Below are 24,914 nucleotides of genomic sequence, written 5' to 3'. Positions count from 1 at the left end.
CCATGCTATCTCTCTGGCGCTGGTCCTCAAACGTTTTAAACAGGACGCCAGTTCACTGTCCCTCAGACCACTGGAGGGCCAGACTACAGTAAAAACAAAAACTATAAACAAATTCCTATGCACACTACATATATATTATTTTGAAGTGAAGAAACAAAATGGGAACAAATATAATATGTGGCCCATGGGCTGTAGTTTGAGGACCACTGGTTTACACTAATAGAATTTGTTATCTTGTAAATAAGGGTGGAGGAAGCAAACAATGAAGAGTATCTAAGATTAGAAACTATATATATATGTGTGTATATATATATATATATATATGTAAAATGTCAAGGGATAAGGGGATTATACATGCTAAGCAGTTACCTAAGCGTAGGGAGGCTTATGACTGGAGTGATACAGTGGGTAGTGTTTGATCCTCAACATTCCATATAGTCCCACAAGCACTGCCAGGAATAATTCCTGAGTGCAGAACCATAAGTAACCCCTTTAAGTATCACCAGGTGGGGTTTCCAAAAAAACTTCAATTTTATATAATTACTTTTACTAAATCTAAGATACAATTCACATAAAATTCACTTGTTTTAAGCATATTCACAAGGTTGTACAGCCATCACCACTGTCTAACTCTAGAACATTTTATCACCTCAAAAAGAAATCTCATGCCCAATAATAGTCACTCCCTATTTTTTCCACTTCCCATTAATCTATTTGGATGTGTCTCTATGGAATTGCCTATTTTAGACATTCCATAAAAAAAGGAATCATGTAATATGTAGCCTTCTGTGCCATGCTGCTTTCACTTAGCATATTCTCAAAATTCAATATGTAGGGAAGTGTATTTCCTATATTTGGAGGCTTTTTACTTCCAGAACTATGAGAAAAATATTCTAAATTTTAAGCCACCTTTTTGGTTGAGCAAACTAAGACAACATTTATATAACTGACCAATAAGCTCATGAAAATAACACTTTTGGGGGGACATTACCAGAGGTTCTCAGGGATTACTCCTGCAGGACTTAAGGGACCATACAGTGTGCTGCATACTGAACTGGGTCAGCCACATGCAAGACAAGTACTTTCCCTGCTATACTATCTCTCTGGCCTCAATAATACATTCTTAAAATGTGGCTTTATGGTTTTATATACAAACTTCACTGTAAATAGAGAATTACAAAGGCTACTCAGGAAATATTCTCAAAATGGCTCTCTATCTCATAGCAACCAAATTCACTTCTATAGATAGTTAACATTTTCTGCTAAAGAGATGAAAGCAGGGGCCGGAGCAGTGGCGCAAGCAGTATTGAGTTTGCCTTGCATGTGCTGACCTAGGATGGACAGCAGTTCGATCCCTCAGCATCCCATATGGTTCCCCAAGCCAGGAGCGATTTCTGAGCATTATGTATAGCCAGAAGTAACCCCTGAGCATCACCGGGTGTGGCCAAAAAAGCAAAAATAAACAAACAAACAAAAAAAAACAAACAAAAGAGAGATGAAAGCAATTCAATTGGGGGGGGGGGGATCACACCTGGCTGTGCTCAGGGCTGACTCATGGCTTTGTGTTCAGGGATCACAGATGATTGGGGATTGGAGGACCATATAAGTTGCTGGAAATAGAACCCGGGTCAGCTGGAGGCAAGGCAAGTGCCCTACCTGCTGCACTCAAGTATTTTTAAGATCCAGGTAGGCTAGCTATTTGCTAAGTAAGTCATTCAGTTGTGGTATAAGCCTGTAAGTGACTTATAGTTCGAATTATATATATAATGTATAATATATAGTTCTAATCATATATATAATTATAGTTCTAATAGTAAGAACTATGCTTTTATTGCCTCTTTATCTATCCAAGTTCGAAAGAAAGAAAAACTTGTCAGTTCATCCTTTCATCTCCTTACCTTTGTTTTGTTTGTTTTTGTTTTGGGGCCACACCCAAAAGTTGTCCCGGGCTACTCTTTTTTTTTTTTTTTTTTGGTTTTTGGGCCACACCCAGTGACGCTCAGGGGTTACTCCTGGCTATGCGCTCAGAAGTTGCTCCTGGCTTGGGGGACCATATGGGACGCCGGGGGATCGAACCGGGTCCGTCCAAGGCTAGCTCAGGCAAGGCAGGCACCTTACCTCTAGCGCCACAGCCCGGCCCCCGGGCTACTCTTGACTCTGCTCAGGAATTACTTTTGGCTTGCTCAGGGGACCATACGGGATTCCAGAGATCGAACTATCTCTCCAGTTCTCTTGATCTTTTAATCAATCTTCTTTTGTAAAAATTTTTCTGTGTTTTACAAAAATCTGGTAGCAAGAGACTTCAGAATTCATCAAAAGCTTGAAGATTTAAAGTAGACTGAGAATAACCAATGACCTATAAGTTCACCAACTCTATATCTGTAAGTTTTTTTTTGTTTTGTTTCGTTTTTGTTTTTGTTTTTGTTTTGTTTTTTTTGGTTTTGGGCCACACCCGGTGACGCTCAGGGGTTACTCCTGGCTATGTGCTCAGAAGTCGCTCCTGGCTTGAGGATACCATATGAGACACTGGGGGATCGAACCACGGTCCGTCCTAGGCTAGCACTGGCAAGGCAGACACTTTACCTCTAGCGCCACCGCGCCGGCCCCTGTATCTTAAGTTTAATAAATGAGACTAATGTAAATCTGAGTTTTCTCATTTCTGAAATAGAAATGGCCAAGACACTTATGTCTGCCTATCTCTTACGAAGGAATGATAATTCCTAAAGTGAGTTACTGAATGGAAAAGTATTAAAAAAATACTGAACTTAGAATTGTTAATGGTGTAAGGTAGAAAATAATCAGTTTTTCTCCTTTGAATATGAAATCTTTTTTTTTTTTTTTTAAATTTTGGGCCACAGCCAGTGACACTCAGGGGTTATTCCTGGCTATGCACTCAGAAATTGCTCCTGGCTTAGGGGATCAAACCGAGATTTGATGGATCAAATCTGTCCTAGGCTAGTGTTCGCAAAGCAGACACCTCTTAAGGCTCAAGCCACCACTCCAGCCCCAATATGAATTATGAAAATCATTAAAAATTTTTTTCATTTTAAAAAATTTAAGCATATGAAATTGAACATCTAGAGTTCATCCTCATGAGTGTCTCAATTTGGAACTGCCAATTCACAAACAAAAAGTAGCACTATTTATATTTTCTTCTCCCAAAAAATTAACAAGGAAGAAAAATTTAACTACTCTTCCCCTGCCTCCTGGTTCTTGAGCCACACCCAGCAATGATCAGATTTTACTCCAGGGTCTGTGCTCCAGGATTACTTTTGGCAAACTTGGGAACCAAATAGGGTGCTGGAGATCAAACCTGGGATAGACGTGTACAAGGCATACACCATATTCAATGTACTATCTAGCTCTCCAGCTCCTAAAGTATACTTTAAGAAAATAATCGCCTGATTTAAAAAATGTAAAGCAGGGCCTGGAGAGATAGCACAGCGGCGTTTGCCTTGCAAGCAGCCGATCCAGGACCAAAGGTGGTTGGTTAGAATCCCGGTGTCCCATATGGTCCCCAAGCCTGCCAGGAGCTATTTCTGAGCAGATAGCCAGGAGTAACCCCTGAGCACCGCCGGGTGTGTCCCCCCCCAAAAAAAAAAAAAAGTAAAGCAAAGGAAGAAGAAATTTAACTACTAAAATAACCAGTATAGTCATATATCAATAGCAAAGTAGTATCCCCTGCTTTTAAGAAAGATAGTGGGGTCAGAGCAATAGCACAGCGATAAGGTGTTTGCCTTGTTTGCACGCGGCCAACACAGAATGGACCCCAGTTCAAATCCTGGCATCTCATATCATCCTCCAAGACTGACAGGAGCGACTTCTGAGTGTAGAGCCAGGAGTAACCCCTGAGCGCTGCCAGGTGTGACCCAAAAACAAAAACAAAAACAAACAAAAAAAGATTGTAATTTGCACTGGTGAAGAAGGTGTTCTTTTTTATAACTGAAACCAACTACAACAGAAGCAGCTATGTTTAGGACTTGGGAAAAACACAATATTTTTTTTAATTTTTAAAATTTATTTTGCTTTTTGGCCACACCCAGTGATGCTCAAGGATTATTCCTGGTCACGCGCTCAGAAATCGCTCCTGGCTTGGGGGCCATATGGGATGCTGGGGGATCGAACCTCGGTCCGTCCTAGGTTAGTGTGTGCAAGGCAAATGCCGTACCTCTTGTGCCCCCGCTCCTGCCCCAACACCTGACTTTTGGGGGGGTCATACCTGGCAGCACTCAGGGGTTACTCCTGTCTCTATCTCAGAAATCGCTCCTGGCAGGCTCAGGGGACCATATGGGATGCAGGGATTCGAACCACTGTTCTTCTTTCTGCATGCAAAGCAAACTCCCTACCTCCATGTTATCTCTCCGCCCCAACACTTGACATTTTAAAAAAAATAACAACATTAAATTATGAAGGGCAATTGATAATACAATGGTTAAACATATCCCCAACCCAGGTTCAATGCTCAGCATCATATGGTCTCTGGAGCATCACTGTGTGTGGCCCTAATAGATTCTGGCACCTAAGAGCCCAAGCACAAATCGCTGTCCCAGCTGGCCAAGCATGACCAAGAGTATCACCTACAGTTTCTTTAGCACCTCTTGGGAGGCCTCTCACATAAAAAGATCATGTCAGCAAACATGGTAAAGAATAAAAGCAATATAAAAAGAAAAAATAGCAAATAGACTATAAACATGTACTTTTATATGGCCTTATATTATCACTCTTCTCTTTTTCTTTTCTTCCTTAGACATAACAGGAAGTTGCTTTTTTTTTCTTTTTGGGCCACACCTGGTGACGCTGAGGGGTTACCTAGTATATGCTCAGAAATCGCTCCTGACTTGGGGGACCATATGGGACACCAGGAAATCGAACTGAAGTCTATCTTAGATTAGCATGTGCAAGGCAAATGCCCTACTGCTTGTGCCACCACTCTGGCCCCAGGAAGTTGCTTTTTGAAGTAGACAAATAGAAAAAACTAAAACAATCATGTTCCACCATATGGTATTTATGATAGACACGTGACTATATAAATGTCTAAGCATATAGATAATGAATATAAAATGTGTTTTTTTTCAGGGCTAGAGATAGTACAGCTAGTAGGGCAATTGCCTTGCACTTGGCTGACCTGGATTTGATCTCTGCAACTAATATGGTCTCAAGAACACTACCAGGAGTAATCCTTGGACACTACTAGGTGTGATTCCCAAATATTTTTATTTCTATGTGCTGAAGGGATAATACAACAGGCAGGTTCAAGCCCTGGCACCCTATATGGTGCCCTGAGCCACAGAGCTAGGAGTAACCCTGATAATCATGGGTATGGCTCCAAGACCAAAAAAAAACTTCATTTCTATATGATATAGGATAGGATATAAATGTGAATAAGAGGTTTTAAAATAAAAATACAGGAATTTCTATTAATAGATACCACCCTTCAAAGAATAGAAGATTGGGGACTGGAGCAACAGTAACAGGGTAAAGGCAGCTGCCTTACACAAAGCCAACCATGATTAATTTTTTGGCACCTCGTTTGTTCCCTGCACACCACCAGGAGTGATCCCAGCATAGAAATCCAGAAATAAACCCTGTGCACTATCACTGGGTGTGGCACAAAAACAAACAAAAAGAAAATTATTTTATTTGAAACAAAGCAGGAGAATATATAGTACAAAGGAAGGCACTTGCATTGCTTTGATACCAGAAATTAAATATAGTTTACTCCTGAGCACAGAGCCAGGAGTAACCTAAGCACGGCCAAGTGTGAGAGAAAAATAAAGGCCTCACTAGAGTGGCAGTATAGCAAATGAAGTGCCTACCTGCCTACCTTGAACACAGCAGACCCAGGTTCAATCCCTGGTACCACATATAGTTCTCTGAGCCTGCCAAGAGTGATCCCCAAGCACAGCCAAGAATAGCCTCTGAGAACTGCCCAGCGCAGCCCCAAAGTAGAAAGGCCTAAATTGTGATCTAAGGTGTTTAACTAAATAAACATGTTATGTTTAAATTAATAATTTAATAAATAATTCTATACTTCAAAAAGAATTAACTTATAGTATATATTAGGCCTAATAATGTAGAGGGGAGGGCCAGAGAGATAGTACAGTGAGTAAGGCACTTACCTTGCATGTGATTGACCTAAGTTTAATCCTCAGTGCCACATATAGTCCCCTGAGCACTTCCAGGTGTACCCACCCACCCATCAATTTATTTATTTATTTATTTATTTATTTATTTATTTATTTATTTATTTATTTATTTTTGGTTTTTGGGCCACACCCGGTAATGCACAGGGGTTACTCCTGGCTATGTGCTCAGAAGTTGCTCCTGGCTTGGGGGACCATATGGGATGCTGGGGGATCGAACCGCGGTCCGTCCAAGGCTAGCGCAGGCAAGGCAGGCACCTTACCTTTAGCGCCACCGCCCGGACCCCAATTTATTTTTTTTTAAAAGTTAAAAATATAGGTCTGAAAGGTGATAAAGTATGCATGGTACCCCTTCATTAGCAATAGTGCAAACCACAGTGTCAAAAAAAAAAAAGAGAGAGAGGGAGAGAGAAGTAAAATGCCTGCCCCAGAGACAGGTGGAGAAGGGTGGGTGGGAGGGAAACTGGGATATTGGTGGTGGAAAGAGTGCACTGGTGAAGGGTGGTGTACATTCTATGACTAAAACTCAACCATGAACAATTTTGTAACCACAGTGCTTAAATAAAGTAATTATGTAAAAAATAAAGTGGGAGAGAACTTTAGGAAATATTCTCTAGATTACCAAAGAAGCATTTGAATATACCATAACTCCATCAAATTATTTGACAGCTACAGATTACTGGCAGATACTCAATAAAGCTTTATTGAAAAGGGTCCAAGAGATAGTACAATGGATAGAGTCCTTCCCTTGCAAGTGGCCAACCCAGATTTAAACCCTGATACCCCATGTGGTCCCCCAAAACCTGATCCCCAATCACAGAGCTAAGTAAATCCCTGAACCCAATGGGTATGCCCTAACCTAACCTCAAACTATAGCCCACGGGCCACATACTGTATTTGTATCTGTTTTGTTTCTTCATTGCAAAATAAGATATATGCAGTGTACATAAGAATTCGTTCATAACTTTTGTTTTTACTATAGTCAGACCCTCCAATGGTCTGAGGGACAGTGAACTGGCCCCCTGTTTAAAAAGTTTGAGGACCCCTGTGCCTAAACTAATAATAATAATTAAAAAAATAATAATGTTTTGACATGGTTAGGAACCAGAAAAGAAGGGGAAAGGAAATGATGCAACATAAGACCATGAGATAAATCCCTGTACTCAGGACCAATCTGACAGTTCTGCTGTTTCGACTTGGCAGCTTTGTGGTCTGTGATCCTAGTGCCACGAGAAATTTCCCACCAAACCACAGCTCTGAGAATGCCCAGGTGTGACTCAACCCTCTACCCCTATAAAAAGTATACAGGGAGTGGTTATCTCATGGTTTACTGATACTAGGCAGAGTACTGAGCTGAGTATTGGCTTTAGCCCTTTAACAAGCACCACAACTAAAAGATGAAAAGTACCCTGTGTCCAGGAGTGTGACCTTCAGCAAGCATGTGTGTGACCTCAATGAGACTACATGAGAGTGTTGCAAATTCATAACAAGTTCAACTGCAGTTAGCACTACAGCCAGACATGTGTATGATTGTTTTCTGTGTGTGTGTGTGTGTGTGTGTGTGTGTGTGTGTGTGGTTTGGGGCCACACCCAGTGATGCTCAGGGGTTACTACTGGCAATGCACTCAGAAATTGCTCCTGGCTTGGGGGACCATATGGGACACCGGGGGATCGAACTGTGGTCCGTCCTAGGTTAGCACTTGCAAGGCAGACGCCCTACGAGTAGCACCACCACTCCCGTCCCATGTGTATGATTTTTTTTTTTTGTTTTGTTTTTTGGGCCACACCCGGCGGTGCTCAGGGGTTACTCCTGGCTGTCTGCTCAGAAATAGCTCCTGGCAGGCACGGGGGACCATATGGGACGCCAGGATTCGAACCAACCACCTTTGGTCCTGGATTGGCTGCTTGCAAGGCAAACGCCGCTGTGCTATCTCTCCGGGCCCATGTGTATGATTTCTAATTACCACAATAACAACATCACAAGGGAAGATGAACTAATAAAAAAGGAGAGTAAACATTAGAAAAAAATAATAGAAGTTAATTTGATGATTGTTTATAAATCCAGCCTGAGTGAAATCTATTTTGTATTAGAATTCATCTGAAGTTTTCTAGATCCAAAGAAAAAGAACCCTGAAAAAACCCTGACAAGGACAGACTGAGGAGTAAATAAAGATGGGTGGCTCTGCAACAGTACAGTTCCCCTAAAGAAAAGCCAGCCCTTATTCCAGCCACTGAGAAATCAAACAAAACATGTCAATATAGTTAACAAACTGAATTCTCAAAGGCATTAATTTTGTATAGACCCCTAAATCTTTAGCATCTGGAAATCTGATGGTTAATGATTCACTCATCAGATTCTCCCTGATGAAGCTAATTAAACAGTGCAAAGACTTCTAAATGGACCAATTGAAAGCAAATTGCTAAAAATGCTAAACAACCGTCGTAATAGACATAATTAATGCTGTATAATACAGGGAGCTAAGGGATTCAGTTTAAGTCTTGGACAATTTCCTTTATGAATGTTACTGAGTCATTTTTGTTACTAATTGGAAAGAATAAATAGCATTATTAAGTGGAGGCTGGTATTATGAGTCCTAAACACCTGGACAAAAGACAAGTTAAAGCTGGATAAAAAATAAGTGAGACTCACTAAGAGCAAGTGACTCAATTTTTTTTTTTTTGGGTTTTTGGGCCACACCCAGCGGTGCTCAGGGGTTACTCCTGGCTGTCTGCTCAGAAATAGCTCCTGGCAGGCACGGGGGACCATATGGGACACCGGGATTCGAACCAACCACCTTTGGTCCTGGATCGGCTGCTTGCAAGGCAAACACTGCTGTGCTATCTCTCCGGGCCCTCAATTTTTGTGTACTTGCTATACAGTATTTCCTCTTGTACAAAAAGTTAGCCACCTTCATCTTATCACAAAGACTGAAAAAGTAAATGAATATGCATAAAACTGCTCTGAGCTCTTCAAAGCAACATTTCAGTTAAATTAAGTCACCATGACACAAACTGCCTAGAACTTTGTAATACTTTCTTCCTAGTATCAAGAAGCCCTGAGGAAGCCATTATTCCCTATATACATTTAAGGGGGGTGGAAGGTTAGATCACCCCTAGGGGTGCTTAGGACTTACTCCTGGCTCAGTGCTCAGTGACTACTCCTGGAAACCAATGAATCCATATGGGATGCTGGGGATGAAACCTGGTCAGCCATTGCAAGGCAAGCGCTCTACCCACTGTACTATCATTCTGTCCCCATTCTGTATTTAAGGGCTTTTTTTTCCCAAAGCATTTTCAAAAAATAATAACTAAAAAAGCAGCAACATTTATGATCTGACTTGTCACTGTACAGGCAAGTTATGAATGTTTTTCTGCAGGAAATAAATACTTGTATCCTCCATAAACCTGATAATTTCTTCATATGTTTTCACTCATTACACAGCAGCTTTATGCATAATAATTGGAACAATGGTATTAGGAATAAATATCCATTATTTGTATTATCCCAAAGGCATATATAAAAATTAATGATAAAGAAGATGATTTGGAGGTTTGGGAGTTGGGGCCATCCATATTTAGTGGTGCTCAAGACTTTTCTGGCTCTGTTACAACTCAGGGGTCATTTCTGAAAGTTCTGGGGATTAGGGGAACAATATGAGGTGTAGGGAACCTAAATGTGGTCAGCTGCATAGAAGACAGTTCCTTAATCCCCATACTATCTCTCCAAACCCTTTACAAGATGTTTTTGAAGCTCTTAACTAGTAAATTTTTTTTTTTTTTTTTGGTTTTTGGGCCACACCCTGTGACGCTCAGGGGTTACTCCTGGCTATGCGCTCAGAAGTTGCTCCTGGCTTCTTGGGGGACCATATGGGACGCCGGGGGATCGAACCGCGGTCCGTCCTAGGCTAGCGCAGGCAAGGCAGGCACCTTACCTCCAGCGCCACCGCCCGGCCCCACTAGTAAATTTTTTAACTTAGACTCATTTCCCAAAAGTCTTAGAATAGAAGCAAACTCTCCAGACAATAAACTGATTTTTATTTCCTTCTATGTAGATTGGCAGGCAATAGAATTAAATGATTATGATTTTTGGTTTTGGGGTCACTCCTGGCGGCACTCGGGTTACTCCTCGCTCTGCACCCAGAAATCACTCCTGGCAGGCACAGGGGACCATATAAGATGCCGGGATTTGAACCACCGTTCTTCCTAGATTGGCTGCATGCAAGGCAAATGCCCTACCTCTGTGCTATCTCTCCGGCCCTGGTTATGGTATTTTTATTGGAGCGAAAGAGATTGTACATGAATAAAAAGTCTTGCAAACAGTTGACCTAAATGGAATCCCCTGTACTACATGTGTTCCCCCAATCACTGCCTGGAGATATCCCTGAGCACAGAGCCAGGAGTAAACCCTAGGTCCACCCTCCAAAAAATACATACATTTTTATTATGAGCATAAGGGAATATCAATATCAATATCTACTTGCACACCACTGTAATTCCTCCACATCAAGACACAATGAACACTCAATAGTTCAATTTTTAAATATTACTATGGAAAAAATAGTCCACCTAAGTTCCCCCAAAATATCTGTTATGAACTAAGAATAAAATTATGTTCCATAATTATTGATTTCCTTTTCTCCCCATAATTACTGACTTAAATGTGTGCATACCAAACAGAATCTAAACAAAACTGAAACGAGAGCAAACACTAGATGTGGCCCCCACAACAGTAACAAAATTTTTTTATTTAATTTCCATGATAATACAATTCACAGATATAGTAAATGTCTTGTAAATGTATTATATAGATATATATTTTACCTAACTAGTGGAGCTCTTGGTTGTTATCATAATCAATACATAGCATATTTTCTTTAACATTTATTTTAGGGGAAGTATCTATTCCTTGTGGAAGTACTCCCTGAGACTCCATGAAGTACCAGAACTAAACCTAGGGCTCCGTAATGCAAAGCATGCCTTATATCTCTTTAAGTTCCCTTCCTATCCAAAGCATATATATTTTTTTATTTTTATTTTTGGGTCACACTCGGCAGTGATCAGGGGTTACTCCTAGCTCTGCGCTCAGAAATTGCTCCTGGCAGGCACAGGGAAGCATGTGAGAAGCCAGGATTCGAACCACTGTCCTTCTGGGTGCAAGGCAAACGCCCTACCTTCATGCTATCTCTCTGGGCCCCCAAAGCGCTTATATATATATATATACATACATATATATATATATATATTATGTTTTGGTTTCTGGGCCACACCCGGCGGTACTCAGGGGTTACTCCTGGCTATCTGCTTAGAAATAGCTCCTGGCAGGCACGGGGGACCATATGGGACGCCGGGATTTGAACCAACCACCTTAGGTTCTGGATTGGCTGCTTGCAAGGCAAACACCGCTGTGCTATCTCTCCAGCCCCAGCATATTTTTCTTAATACAAAGATTTTTTTTGGGGGGTGTCACACCTGGCAGTGCTCTGGGGTTACTTCTGGCTCTACGCTCAGAAATTGCTCCTGGGAGGCTCGGGGACCATATGGGATGCCGGAATTCGAACCACTGTCCTTCTGCATGCAAGGCAAATGCTCTACTTCCATGCTTTCTCTCTGGCCCCAGCAAAGATTTTTTTTTTTTTTTGTGGTTTTTGGGTCACACCCGGCAGTGCTCAGGGGTTACTCCTGGCTCCATGCTCAGAAATTGCTCCTGGCAGGCACGGGGGACCATATGGGACGCCGGGATTCGAACCGATGACCTTCTGCATGAAAGGCAAACGCCTTACCTCCATGCTATCTCTCCGGCCCCAGCAAAGATGTTTTTTAAATAAACATACATTAGGGCCAAAGAGATAATACAACAAGTAAAGCAATTTACTTGCACACAGCTAACCTGGGTTCAAATATGGTCCCAAAAACACTGCCAGAAGTGATTTCTGGGTGTATCAAGAGTAACCCCTGTGCATCACTAGATTTGCCTCTTGTCCCCACCCCCCCCAAAAAAACCCACTACCTACTTATATTCCAGACTTAGTTGAGGGAAGTTTCTTTTAAAATGGTTTTATTGAGTTGATTTTTGTTTTGTTTTGATTAGACTTGGGAGATAGCTCGAAGGGCTGAAGGCATATTCAGTGCATAATTTGCTTGCTGAGGTTCTAGGTTTGATCTAGTACTACATGGCTGCCAAGGCATTGATGGGAGCAATCCCTAGACCCCTACCAGTGAGTAACCCCTAGCATCACAGGCTCTAAAACAAGAAAAAGGAAGTTATCTTGTCACAGCTAGGAGATGGCTCAAAAGGCTGGATGGAGCACATGCTTTACTAAAGTCCTAAGTAGGATTCCTGGCACTGCATGGTACCCTGAGCACCATCAGGAGCAATAGTCCCCTCTCTAGACATTGAGTGTAGCCCCAAAACAAAATAATCCAAAAATGTTTATTAAACTGTCAATTCTTCTAATACTAAAAAGGGTTTTCATTATTTAGAAAAATCTGAAAATTAACCATTTATCAGGAAAATACAGGTATACTGAATTTTCTTCATGAAACAAGCAAGCAATATAAGCAAAGATAAATAGTAAAATATAAATAGCTCTCAGATCTTTTGGGATGGATGTTTTGGGATTGTTTTTGGTTATGGGCCATATCTGGTGGTGTTCTGGGGTTAATCCTGGCTCTATGCCCAGGGATCACATGGGTGCCAGGAATCAAACCCAAGTCAGTCTTATACAAGGTAAACATCCTACCTACTGTACTGTCACTTCAGCTCTTCTCAGATCATTTGGACTCCTTAAAAAATGTATATCTGTGGCTGGAGACACAGTAGGGATGATGTTTGTCTTGCATGTGACAATCCCAGGTCTGATCCCTAGCTCAATATAGGGTCCCCCCAAATCCCACCAGGACTGATCCTTGAATGCAGAGTGAGATGTAAGTCCTTAGCACACCTAGGTATGGCCCAAATACAAGCAAATAAAAATGTATGACTTTTAATTTAAAATTATAGGTCTTCCAGTTAGTCAAAACTAAACTGCTATTATTTGTTATGATTTGGTAGGTTAATGTGGGGGGGGAGTGGTGTTAGAAGGCCATTACCATTACTTTATGGTAAAATTAATTTTTTTTCTTTTTTGGTTTTTGGGTCACACCTGGCAGCGCTCAAAGGTAAATCCTGGCTCTGCACTCAGAAATTGCCACTGGCAGGCTCGGGAGACCATATGGGATGCTGAGACTTGAACCACCATCCATCCCAAATAGGCTGCATGCAAGGCAAATGCCCTACCGCTGTGCTATCTCTCCGGCCCCAAAATTAATTATTAAAATTTTTTTTCTCAGGGGCCTGGAGAGATAGCACAGCGGCGTTTGCCTTGCAAGCAGCCAATCTAGGACCAAAGGTGGTTGGTTCAAATCCCGGTGTCCCATATGGTCCCCTGTGCCTGCCAGGAGCTATTTCTGAGCAGACAGCCAGGAGAAACCCGAGCAATGCCGGGTGTGGCCCAAAAAAAAAACAAAAAAAAAATCTTTTTTTTCTCAGACCTCCAAAAATAACCTACCAAATTTTATTAATAGAAACCTCATAATTTCAGATATAATTTGAGATACTGATGAAAACCTGTTATCGCAAATCAAGGAAAAAAAAACTAAGGTCACTAAAGTTCCTAAATCATAACAACTTTGGTACAGAATGAGAAAAGCAGTTACTAATACTTGCCAAAACCATTTGCAGGAAAGTAATTTGCCATTTCTTGAGGTAAATGAGAAAAATTTGTAAATTTTATTTTCTTTTTTTTTTTTTTTTTTTTTTTTTTGGTTTTTGGGCCACACCCAGTAACGCTCAGGGGTTACTCCTGGCTATGTGCTCAGAAGTTGCTCCTGGCTTGGGGGACCATATGGGACACCGGGGGATCGAACCACGGTCCGTCCAAGGTTAGCGCAGGCAAGGCAGGCACCTTACCTTTAGCGCCACCGCCCGGCCCCGTAAATTTTATTTTCATGTGGGAAAATCTTGCCTGAAATAATATAAAGTACTCAGGGATACTGAGTACTCAGGGATACGAAGAGATAGCATGGAGGTAAAGCGTTTGCCTTGCATGCAGAAGGACGGTGGTTCAAATCCTGGCATCCCATATGGTCCCCTGAGCCTGCCGGGGGCGATTTCTGAGCATAGAGCCAGGAGAAGCCCCTGAGCGCTGCTGGGTGTGACCCCCCCCCAAAAGATAAAGTACTCAGAAAATACAGTGATCTTGGAATCCTGACCATACTTGTGTATATATGATTTAACAGATCATAGTAGGGTGGCCAGAAAAAAAGAGAAGATAAAAATATTAAAGGGTACATACTTCTACTAAAAACTAGTAATGACTTATTACTCAGTGCAAATGAGCATCCTTTATTTATTTGCTAAATCTGGCAAGCCTATTCTTCACTCTAAGTCTGTTTTGAATACCAAAATACCAAATTCAGGCCAAAGAAATAGCACAGGATTCAGAGGCATATTAGAACCCCATTTCAATCCCCAGTACCACCTGGTTTCCGTGAATACCACCACAGGGCCACCACATACCACTAAAGTGGCTCCAGTGGTCCCTGGCTGTGAGCCCTAGCATTAAATCATACAATCCAGTTGGCTCCCTGCGCAGCACTGCTTGGGAGGTCCCCCGCAAATGCAATACATTGAAAAGATTTAGTCTTGTGGAAACTGAGCAGTTCTTTACCTTTTAGGAATTTCTTGAGACTCAACCCTCCACAAATGCCTCCTGCAGAAGCAACTGTAAGAAAGAGAACATAGAAATTTCACAAACAATTCAATGGATTTCATTTAAAGCTCCATTGGTAGAGCATAAGACTTTAAAGCATACATTCCAAAAGGTGTCTGTCCATCTATCCTCTTTACAAAAAATTTATTATAATAACTTGGCATCCTCCCCTGGAATCTACCTTCCTTAAGTGAACAAACAGAAGGCATTTCCCCAATTGTGCACATGGCTACTGCTGCCCCCCCACCCAGGATCAGGGGACTCATTTTGGGAAACACTAATTCAAATAATCAAATGGGAGTATTAGGGCCAGAGTGATGGCACAGTGACAGGGCATTTCTCTTGCATGCAGCTGACCCAGGACGAATGGTGGTTCGAATCCCAGCATCCCATTTGGTCCTCCGTGCCTGCCAGGAGCAATTTCTGAGTTCAGAACCAGGAATAACCCCTGAGCGCTGCCAGGTGTGACCTCCCCCCCAAAAAATGGGAGTATAAAACACTGATTGTAGATATACAACTTTTAAAATGTGAATACCAAGAGTAAAAATGGAAGCACCAAAGAATATGGGGCATCAGTAACTATTATGAAACAGGATAAATTCGCGGAGAAAATCATATAACAAGTGTTTTCACTTATATTCAATACTGTAAGTGCCTCTCTGCTATGATTGCTAACAGAAAAGGATTACAGGAAGCCAGCAAGTTGTAGGCAGAAACTAGAGTATAATAACCCACATTTCAGATTGAGATCTAATTAAAAATATTGGCCCACAGGTTAGAGGAATAGTAAGTACATTGGACTCAATCCCAGTACCACATACATTTCCCCAAGTGTTGTCAGAAGTGAACCTAAGCACCAACTATCAGGTGTAGCCCCAAAACAAACAGAAGTAATTAGACCTGTTAACCAATTCACTCAATAGTACAAATACATTACTGGACTAGCAAGTAAAAATTCTCTGCACTCAAGGTCTTAAATACAATACAAAGGATTGAATGCTTTGCATATGGCCAAGCCAGGTTCAATCCCGCCACCCCCTAAAGCCCTGGAGCCCCACCAGGAGTGATCCCTTAACAGAGACAGGAGTAAGCCCTGAGCACCTCCAGATGTTGTCCAAAAGCAAAAGCAAACAAAAAAATATCCCTGCATTCAAGAATTCTAAATGCAAACATCAGAAGAGAATGAGGGAAGCATCAAAAAGAAGGGGGAATAAAGAAGAAAAAAAAGATCTGAATACCTGGAGGTTTTGTTTCTTTCAAATTGAACATGCCCTCCCACACAAAGATGTGATCCACCCACAGTTAAGAATTCTAAGAATGGTGTGGGGAGGATTAAGGAGATAAATCAAAGGGCTGGACACATGCTTTACATTTGAGAGAACCTGGTTCAATACCCAATACTACAAGGTATTCAGCACTTCCAGAAGTAATCTCCTAGCACCAAGCACCTCTCTCTTTCTCTTCCCCCTCTCTCTTTCCTTCTCTCTCTTTCTTCCCTCTCTTTCCCTCTCTGTCTCTCAGTCTGACTCTGTCTCTCTGTCTCTGTCTCTCTGTCTCTCTGTCTCTCTCTCTCTCTCTCTCTCTCTCTCTCTCTCTCACACACACACACACACACACACACACACACAAATTTGGACTGTGGATATAGGTAACTGGCAGAATAATTGTCTAATATGTGTGAGTTTGAATCCTAAACATCTCCACACACATTATCCACACAACCTAAGAATGACACCCAAAGGAATCAATAGGAATGTGTCTTCTCCTCTAGAAATGTGTACTCTTGGGCCAGACTCAAACTTTTTAAACAGGGGACCAGTTCACTGTCCTTCAGATTGTTGGAGGGCCAGATTATAGTAAAAACAAAAATTATGAACAAATTTCTATGCACACTGCATATATCTTATTTAGAAGTGAAGAAACAAAATGGGAATAAATACAATATGTGGCCCGTAGGCCGTAGTTTGAAGACCCCTGGGCCAGAGTGGTAACAAAGCAGTAGGGCATTTGCCTTGCACAAGGCCAACCCGGGACAGACCTGGTTTTGATTTCCAGCATCCCAAGCCTGCCAGGAGCGATTTCTAAGTGCAGAGCTAGGAGTAACCCCTGGGTACCTCAGGGTGTGATCCAAAAAACAAAAAACAAACAAACAAGAAAAGGAGTACTCTTTAAGGAATAAAAGTTATGTAAGAATCACTAAACAGGAACTTCTGCTTGCTGCTCTGCCATTCCAGGTAAGATCTGCCTCTGTCTGACATTACTGATCTAATCTGGAATGGAAGGCAGAGCCCTGCCCTACCGCTAGGACACAGCAACCTACACACCATACCTCTGCCATATAAATGGACCCACACCACAGCTCCTGAAGGGTGCAGATCTACTCAACTAATTATATGCTTGCTGCTCAGTTATTTTTTTCAGTTACCTGGTAAAGATAGCAGAGAAGAAAGAACAGTACAGCCTAATCCCTTGGCATCTTTCAAGGGTCTAACTATAAAGATTCACCCCCTAGCACAGCAAAAACAATAAAAAAAAAAAACAATGGGAAAACACAGATGCCTGCCTATCTCAATAAGCTAAAACAATATCACCAAAGACATAAACAACACCAGTAAATTCTCAATGTCTTTAGTGACAACTTAATGAGGATGTTCAACATGCTTAAAGAAACAATAACACAAGTAGTCAAAAAGCAAAAGTATAGGGGTCAAAACGAAAAACTACTTCAGTCAGAAATAAGTGATAGTGGGGCCGGAGAGATAGCATGGAGATAAGGTGTTTGCCTTGCATGCAGAAAGACAGTGGTTCAAATCCCGGCATCCCATGTGGTCCCCCGAGCTTGCCAGGAACAATTTCTGAGCGTAAAGCCAGGAGTAACTCCTGAGCACTTCTGTGTGTGACCCAAAAACAAAAAATTAATTAATTAATTAATTAATTAAAAACAAAACAAAAGAGGGGACCGGTGAGGTAGCATGGAGGTAAGGCATTTGCCTTGCATGCAGAAGGTCGGTGGTTCAAATCCCGGCATCCCAAATGATCTCCCAAGCCTGCCATGAGCTATTTCTGAGCGCAGAGCTAGGAGTAACCCCTGAGCGCTGCTGGGTGTGACCCAAAAACTAAAAAGAAAAGAAAAGAAAAGAAAAGAAAAGAAAAGAAAAGAAAAGAAAAGAAAAGAAAAGAAAAGAAAAAGAAAAGAAAAAGAAAAGAAGTAAGTGATAGTACAGTGAGTAGGGTACTTGTCTTTCATGTGGCCAATCCAGGTTTAATCCCCAGTACCTGTATGGTCCCCCAAAGTAATCCCTTGGGTGCAGAGCAAGAAGTAAACCCTAAGCATAGCTGGGTATGGCCTCCCCAAAAAAGAGGGAGAAAAATGACAAAAATGAAGAAGATGGTAGGTGGTAGTTTTTTTTTTTTTTTTTAAGTAACGCAATTCCCCACCTGCCATCTTGATAGGCACATTACTAAGTTTGGTAGTTGTAGTTCGAATCTTGTATTTTCAGTGTTGTTGAGCCTGTGCTTTGGACACAGAGCTGTACTACTCTCCCACATCATCAGTATAACTGAGTTTCTCCCATTACTCCCTTTTCTCTTCTTTCTTCCCCCTTGATTTCTTTCCTTCTCTGTCTTTTTCCTCTAGGGTCAATGGTGTTCTACGCACCTCCCTTTTATCACCTTACATTTCCTCATACACTTATTCTATATACACACACCACACACACACACACAACACCTCAATAGTAGGGCACTTGCCTTGAATTAAGCCAACCTAATTTGATCCACAACATCCTATATGGTTCTTTCCTACTAACCTCTAGAATCATCAGCAAAATTAGTGCAGAGCCAGGAGCAACCCTGGACATCACTGAGTATAGCACAAAAACAAACAAAACTCAATAGCAATTTTGAATAGCAGAATAATAGATGCTGAACTAAAGATCAAAGAGTTCTAAGATAAGAAAAAACACTAGGAAATAGCAAAAAATGGAAAATAGTTTGGGGAAAAATGAACAGCATACTAGAGAACTAACTATGAGTTCAGGAAAAACAATATAAGAATAACTGGGGTCCCTGAAGAAGAGGAAGTCAAATGTGATGAAGAAGCAATAGTTAAAGAAACCATCTGTAATGGTTTTCCAGAGTTGAATATTGCAGGCACTGAGATCCAAGAGGTTCTAAGAGACCCAGCAAAATAAGACTAAACTAGGAAGACTCCAAAATACACTGTACTCAAAATGACAAAAACCAGAATACTAAAAGCAGCGTGATCAAAAAAAAAAATTACATACAAAGGAGAATCCTAAGATGTACAGCAGATCTATCAAATAAAATTATAGAGCAAGAATATGGAGAGATATGGTATAAAAATTCAACAGAGAAAACACTTTGCTCAGGATAAAATATTAGTGAATACTCTATCCAGCTAGATTATTATTGATATTTGAAGGAACAATACAGACCCTCACAGACAAGGAATAGTTTAGGGAATTCATAGCCTTAAAGCCATTTTTGCAAGGAATTAGAGCTTCTCTAGGGGCTAGAGTCATAGACCAGTGGGTATAATACCTTGCAGGCATATGTAATCAAATATAATTTTAAAACTGATTATATTGGGGCCAGAGAGATAGCATGGAGGAAGGACGTTTGCCTTGCATGCAGAAAGATAGTGGTTCGAATCCCGGCATCCCATATGGTCCCCCAAGCCTGCCAGGAGCAATTTTTGAGCGTAGAGCCAGAAGTAATCCCTGAGCCTACCAGGTGTGACCCAAAAACCAAAACCAAAACAAAACAAAATAAACAAACAAACAAAAAAAACTGATTGTTTTGGGTCTGGAGCAATAGCACAGCTGGCAGGGCATTTGCTTTGCATGCAACCAACTTGGATTTGATCCCCAAATATGGTTCCCTAAACCTGTCAGGAGTGATTTCTGAGCCAGAAGTAACACCTGAGTTTTGGGGAGTGGCCAAAACAAAAAACATTATAATAATGATATGTTAGAAACTAAAAAGGAGTAACAGGAGAGAGTTTAGAAATTTAATGATATGCCTTAGCGGGTAAGGTCAAAACAACCTGAATTATATCCCTCCCAAAAATCCCCAAAGACTCAGGAATAACAGGATCAGGAACCTCTGAATAAGGAATCATATAATAGCTAAAATGAGATATAGACTGAAAAAAAAATTTTTTTAAGTAGTAGTCAGATCTTAAGGCATCAGAGTCCGCCCTCCTTCCACTTGGCATTCTAGAGACTGGCCTTCCCTAAAGCTGATAGTGAATGTGGGAGAGATCATCCTTTAAAAAAGTAGAAACAGGGGGCCGGGCGGTGGCGCTGGAGGTAAGGTGCCTGCCTTACCTGCGCTAGCCTAGGAGACGGACCGCGGTTCGATCCCCCGGCGTCCCATATGGTCCCCCAAGCCAGGAGCGACTTCTGAGCGCATAGCCAGGAGTAACCCCTGAGCGTCACCGGGTGTGGCCCAAAAACCAAAAAAAAAAAAAAAAAAAAGTAGAAACAGGGCCTGGAGAGATAGCACAGCAGTGTTTGCCTTGCAAGCAGCCAATCCAGGACCAAAGGTGGTTGGTTCAAATCCCGGTGTCCTATATGGTCCCCAGTGCCTGCCAGGAGCTATTTCTGAGCAGACAGCCAGGAGTAACCCCTGAGCACTGCCGGGTGTGACCCAAAAACAAACAAACAAAAAACAAACAAAAAAAAAAAGTAGAAAAAGGGGTCTGGTGAGGTAGCATGGAGGTAAGGCATTTTGCCTTGCATGCAGAAGGTCGGTGGTTCAAATCCCGGCATCCCATATAGTCCCCTAAGCCTAACAGGAGCATTTTCTGAACAAAGAGCCAGGAGTAACCCGAGCGCTGCTGGGTGTGACCAAAAAAAAAAAAAAAAAAGTAGAAACAAGGGTCTCTAATTTGAACCAAAGTTTACTAAAAAAAAATTGATATGGCAGGGAGTTTCAAGAGATGGCTCAGTGGTTGACACACATATTTTGCAAGTGTGAGACTGTTTGATCCCCATATATGCAATGTGCAATCCTGGAATCTTTGATGTCTTAAACCATAAGAATGATTACCAGTCATGCTACAGCCAAATTTGTACAAGGAATTATATATATATATATATATATATATATATATTTATATATATATATTTATATATATATATCAACTAAAGGGTGTGACTCTGGCAAACACAACTCAAAAATGTGTGTGAGCATTGCAATCAGGAACATAACTTCTGGTGAGCACAAATGAGTGAGCACCACATCAAACTCAGTAAGCATCCAACCAGAATATATACAAGTACCACAACTAAGAAATGTGACTCTCCTTAGATGTATGAGAAAACACTGAAACTAAAATAATGTGACCACCTCCACTCCCAATTCAATGAAATTCAATTTTTACCAAAATTTATTGAGGTTTAATTCTGCTGCTTTGAGTGAAAGGAACCCTGCAACCCTAGCCATAGTTGACATAGATTCTATAGATTAGAATGAATGCACAAACTAATAAATATATACAGACTAACATCACTCTAGCCACAATGCGCTTGCACATACACACACACACACACACACACACACACACCAAATAACCAAACAAAAAGGTAATCACTACACAAATTCAAGAAAATCGTGGGGCTGGAGCAATAGCACAGTGGTAGGGTGTTTGTCTTGCACGAAGCTGACTCAGGATGGACCCTGGTTTGATCCCTAGCAACCCATATGGTCCCCCGAGCCAGGGGCGATTTCTGAGCGAATAGCCAGGAGTAACCCCTGAGAATCACTGGGTGTGGCCCAAAACAAACAAACAAACAAAAAGTAATTGTTAGGGCCCAAAGTTCAGTAGTAGAATGCATGCCTGGCAACCATGAGCTGAATCACTGATATCAACACACAGCCCAAGTATAATCTCAATGACTGCTATTTAGGCTCCCAGGCACACCACAACCAAGTGTATTCAGCACCACAACTAAAGTCTGTGACTTCCAGAAAACACCACAAATAATGGTGAGAGGCCCACAATCAAGTGTACCTCAATCATCACAAAGACTAATTATTAAAGAGGGAAAATATTTTATATTTTTGATTTTTGGGCCACACTTGGCAATCCTCAGGAGTTACTCTTGACTATGTACAGGAGACTATATAGGATGCCAGAGATCGAACCCGCATGCAAGGCAAATGCCCTACCTGCAATACTATCACTCCAACACCAAAAGGGGAAATGTTTTAATTTTAGTGAAACCCTTAACAATAAGTAGTTGCAAGGGTCTTCCTAAAGGGGTAGACACTGATGATGGGTATGACATTAGGTGCAAAAATTATTTTTAAAAAGACCGAAGAGTAGTTGTTGCAAAGCCATGAATATATCAGCTTTCCCTTAATTATACTGGGAAAACGATCAAGAGCAGATGGGAGATAGATTTTTTCAAACTAACTAACTGCAAGTGAAGGTTATCACATTCATCATTTTTCTTTCCTCTTTTTCAATTTGGCTCATTTCCGACTACCAGAGTCTAAATATAAAAGTAAGTAAACTTCAATTTAATACAATTTTACTGTGAAAGAGGATATTAAAACTAAGCAATATGAAATTATGCTAGCAAAAGAATCTGTAATCATCGTTCTACCCACCTTTCCTGTATGACACATTAGTAAATATATTACCAGATGCTTATTACATCATATAAGATTTTAAACTATAGAACTCTGACGAATATGATAAAGGATCATAACCAAATGAAAATTTAAAATAAAATATAACAAATTATATTGAAAAACACAGAAAATCATTTTTCCTTCACTTACTAGTTGTTACACAATGAAGAGTATTGGCCTGGTGCTTAGAATTTAATGCTTCTGTGGAAATTATTAACTGTCCTTCTAGCAAGCCTTCCTTTGATACACTTGCTGTTTCATACTTCCAGTGAATGATTAAATATTTCAAAATCTGAAAAGGGCATAATTCAAAGAAAACAAAATCTTCTTTAGAAACCATTGTAATAGTATATTTTTAGGATAGTTAATTAAAAATTTTATAAAGAGAAATTCTTGCTTGTAAAATGTTAGGTTTACATTTGTTTGGGCCAGAGTGATAGTATGGCAGATAGGACATATGCCTTGTATCCAACCTACCTAGATTCGATCCCTGAAGTACAATATGGTCCCCTGAGCACCACCAAAACCAAACAAACAAACAAACAAAAAAAAAACCTATTTCCATTGGTTGAGAACAAAGCACTACCTCTTAAGTTGAATAACTTTGGAAGTAACACGTAAAAGGAATCAGTAAATTTCAAGACTATGTCCAACAGATTAGAAATAAAGACAAAGAACTGATCTATTAAAAATGTAAGTTCATCTAGAAACAATAATTTGGAAAAATTAAGTGGGATTTTTCTTATTTTTTACTCCCCAAATAAAAGCCAACATGAAGATTATGATTAAGAACAGCATCTGGGGGACTGGAGAGATAGCACAGCGGTGTTTGCTTTGCAAGCAGCTGTTCCAGGACCAAAGGTGGTTGGTTCGAATCCCGGTGTCCCATAGGATCCCCCGTGCCTGCCAGGAGCTATTTCTGAGCAGACAGCCAGGAGTAACCCCTGAGCACCGCCGGGTGTGGCCCAAAAACCAAAAACTAAGAACAGCATCTGGCTATGAATCATATTTACCTTTCACAGAAGCAACATTTCTGTGGGTTTTGGAGGGGGGTGGGTTTTTTTGTTGTTGTTTTGTTTTTTGGCGTCAGATTATTTTTGTTTTTGTTTTTTGGAATGTTTATTTTGGGGCAACATCCAGCAATGCTCAGAATTACTCTGGCTGTGCTAAGAGGACCATATAACACCAAGGATCAAACCAGACAGTGCCCTACCCACTGTACTATTCTCCAGCCCCTGAAAAGGGGCAACATTTCTGAGTGTCAGAATTAAGACTACTGTCAAGAGGCAGAGAAGTACTTGGTTATGAGTTGCTGAAAAAAATATATATGTATATATATAGTCCAGCATGTAATTCTGGAACCATTACTTAACTTCTCCAAACCTCAGCTTCCTGATGTATGAAAAAAACAGGATAAATCTACCTCATGGGACACCTGGCTGCTGATGGATGCAATCAAAATATTACAACATTCTTAACACAGGGCAGGGCATAATAGTAAAATGCTTGGTAGGCACTGGCTATTACTCTCACAAGTTCAACTGCAAGTCAACACTGCATACTATATTTTACTGTTGCTATTTATTTGGGAACCACACCCAGCACTGCTTCAATACTCAGAGATCATTCCTGGTAGGCTGGGGGTGTTGTGTGGGACCATATGTAATTCTGGGAGATGTGGGGAAACTATGTGGCACGCCAGACATCCCTACCTGTACTATTTGTACTATCACTCGACCCATCATTTCCCCATCTTTAGAGGCAGTGAATGATATCTCAGTAAGATACTGGGGAGCTAAGATGCTAACGTTGGGAAGCCGTTTTCCAGACATTTCTGCCTCTAATATATTCCTTCGTGCATCCTGACTGCCTGGGCTCCCCTAAAGGGTGAGATTCTCCCCTTTTCTTTCTCCACAAGGAGGGACAAGCTGGGATGACGGGATCACAAAAAGCTCTGAATCAAAAAGCTCTGGATCCTCTGCGAGCTCCCATCGCCTATCAAGTCGAGTCCTCCACAGTCCCTGTTGGCCATGGGGAAGGCAAAGATTGGGGAGCTGTGGGGGAGCCAGGGGCCTTTGGGAGAGGAAAGAGGTGAGAGCCGGGGGGGGGGTCATACTTGCTCTACCTGGGACCCCCAGCTACACAATGGTCACTCAGGATGGCACCTGTGTCACCATCCATGTTGCCTGCCACTGGGGGGGGGGGGCGGGTGTGCACCCCACAACTGACTCTGGAATCGGCCCCTCATCCGTTACAGCCCCAGGCCTTCGAACTACTGCTGCCATTCCCTTCTGTGCGCCCTCCAGGCTGTGCCCCAATATCCTGAGGCACCCAAGATCCCCCTGGCTGCCTTCTT

At 41.4% G+C, this 24,914-nt stretch overlaps 2 protein-coding genes across 2 annotated transcripts in view; one reads left to right on the top strand and one right to left on the bottom strand.

The window, feature by feature from the left end:
• The window catches only part of C9H11orf80 (chromosome 9 C11orf80 homolog), a 97,507-nt gene extending 74,766 nt beyond the window's left edge, over positions 1–22,741 (bottom strand). Inside the window, exons 1-2 of the mRNA XM_049780882.1 lie at positions 22,709–22,741; positions 14,852–14,905 (exon numbers count right to left, since the gene is read on the bottom strand). The gene's annotated coding sequence lies outside the window, so the exon portion shown is untranslated. The remainder of the gene's footprint in view (positions 1–14,851; positions 14,906–22,708) is intronic.
• The window catches only part of SPTBN2 (spectrin beta, non-erythrocytic 2), a 243,066-nt gene that overhangs the window by 160,616 nt on the left and 57,536 nt on the right, over positions 1–24,914 (top strand). The gene's annotated exons all lie outside the window — the stretch shown is intronic.

This window comes from Suncus etruscus, chromosome 9, assembly GCF_024139225.1.
Source record: "Suncus etruscus isolate mSunEtr1 chromosome 9, mSunEtr1.pri.cur, whole genome shotgun sequence".
NCBI lineage: Eukaryota > Metazoa > Chordata > Mammalia > Eulipotyphla > Soricidae > Suncus > Suncus etruscus.
This window is presented reverse-complemented; position numbering and strand designations above follow the sequence as displayed.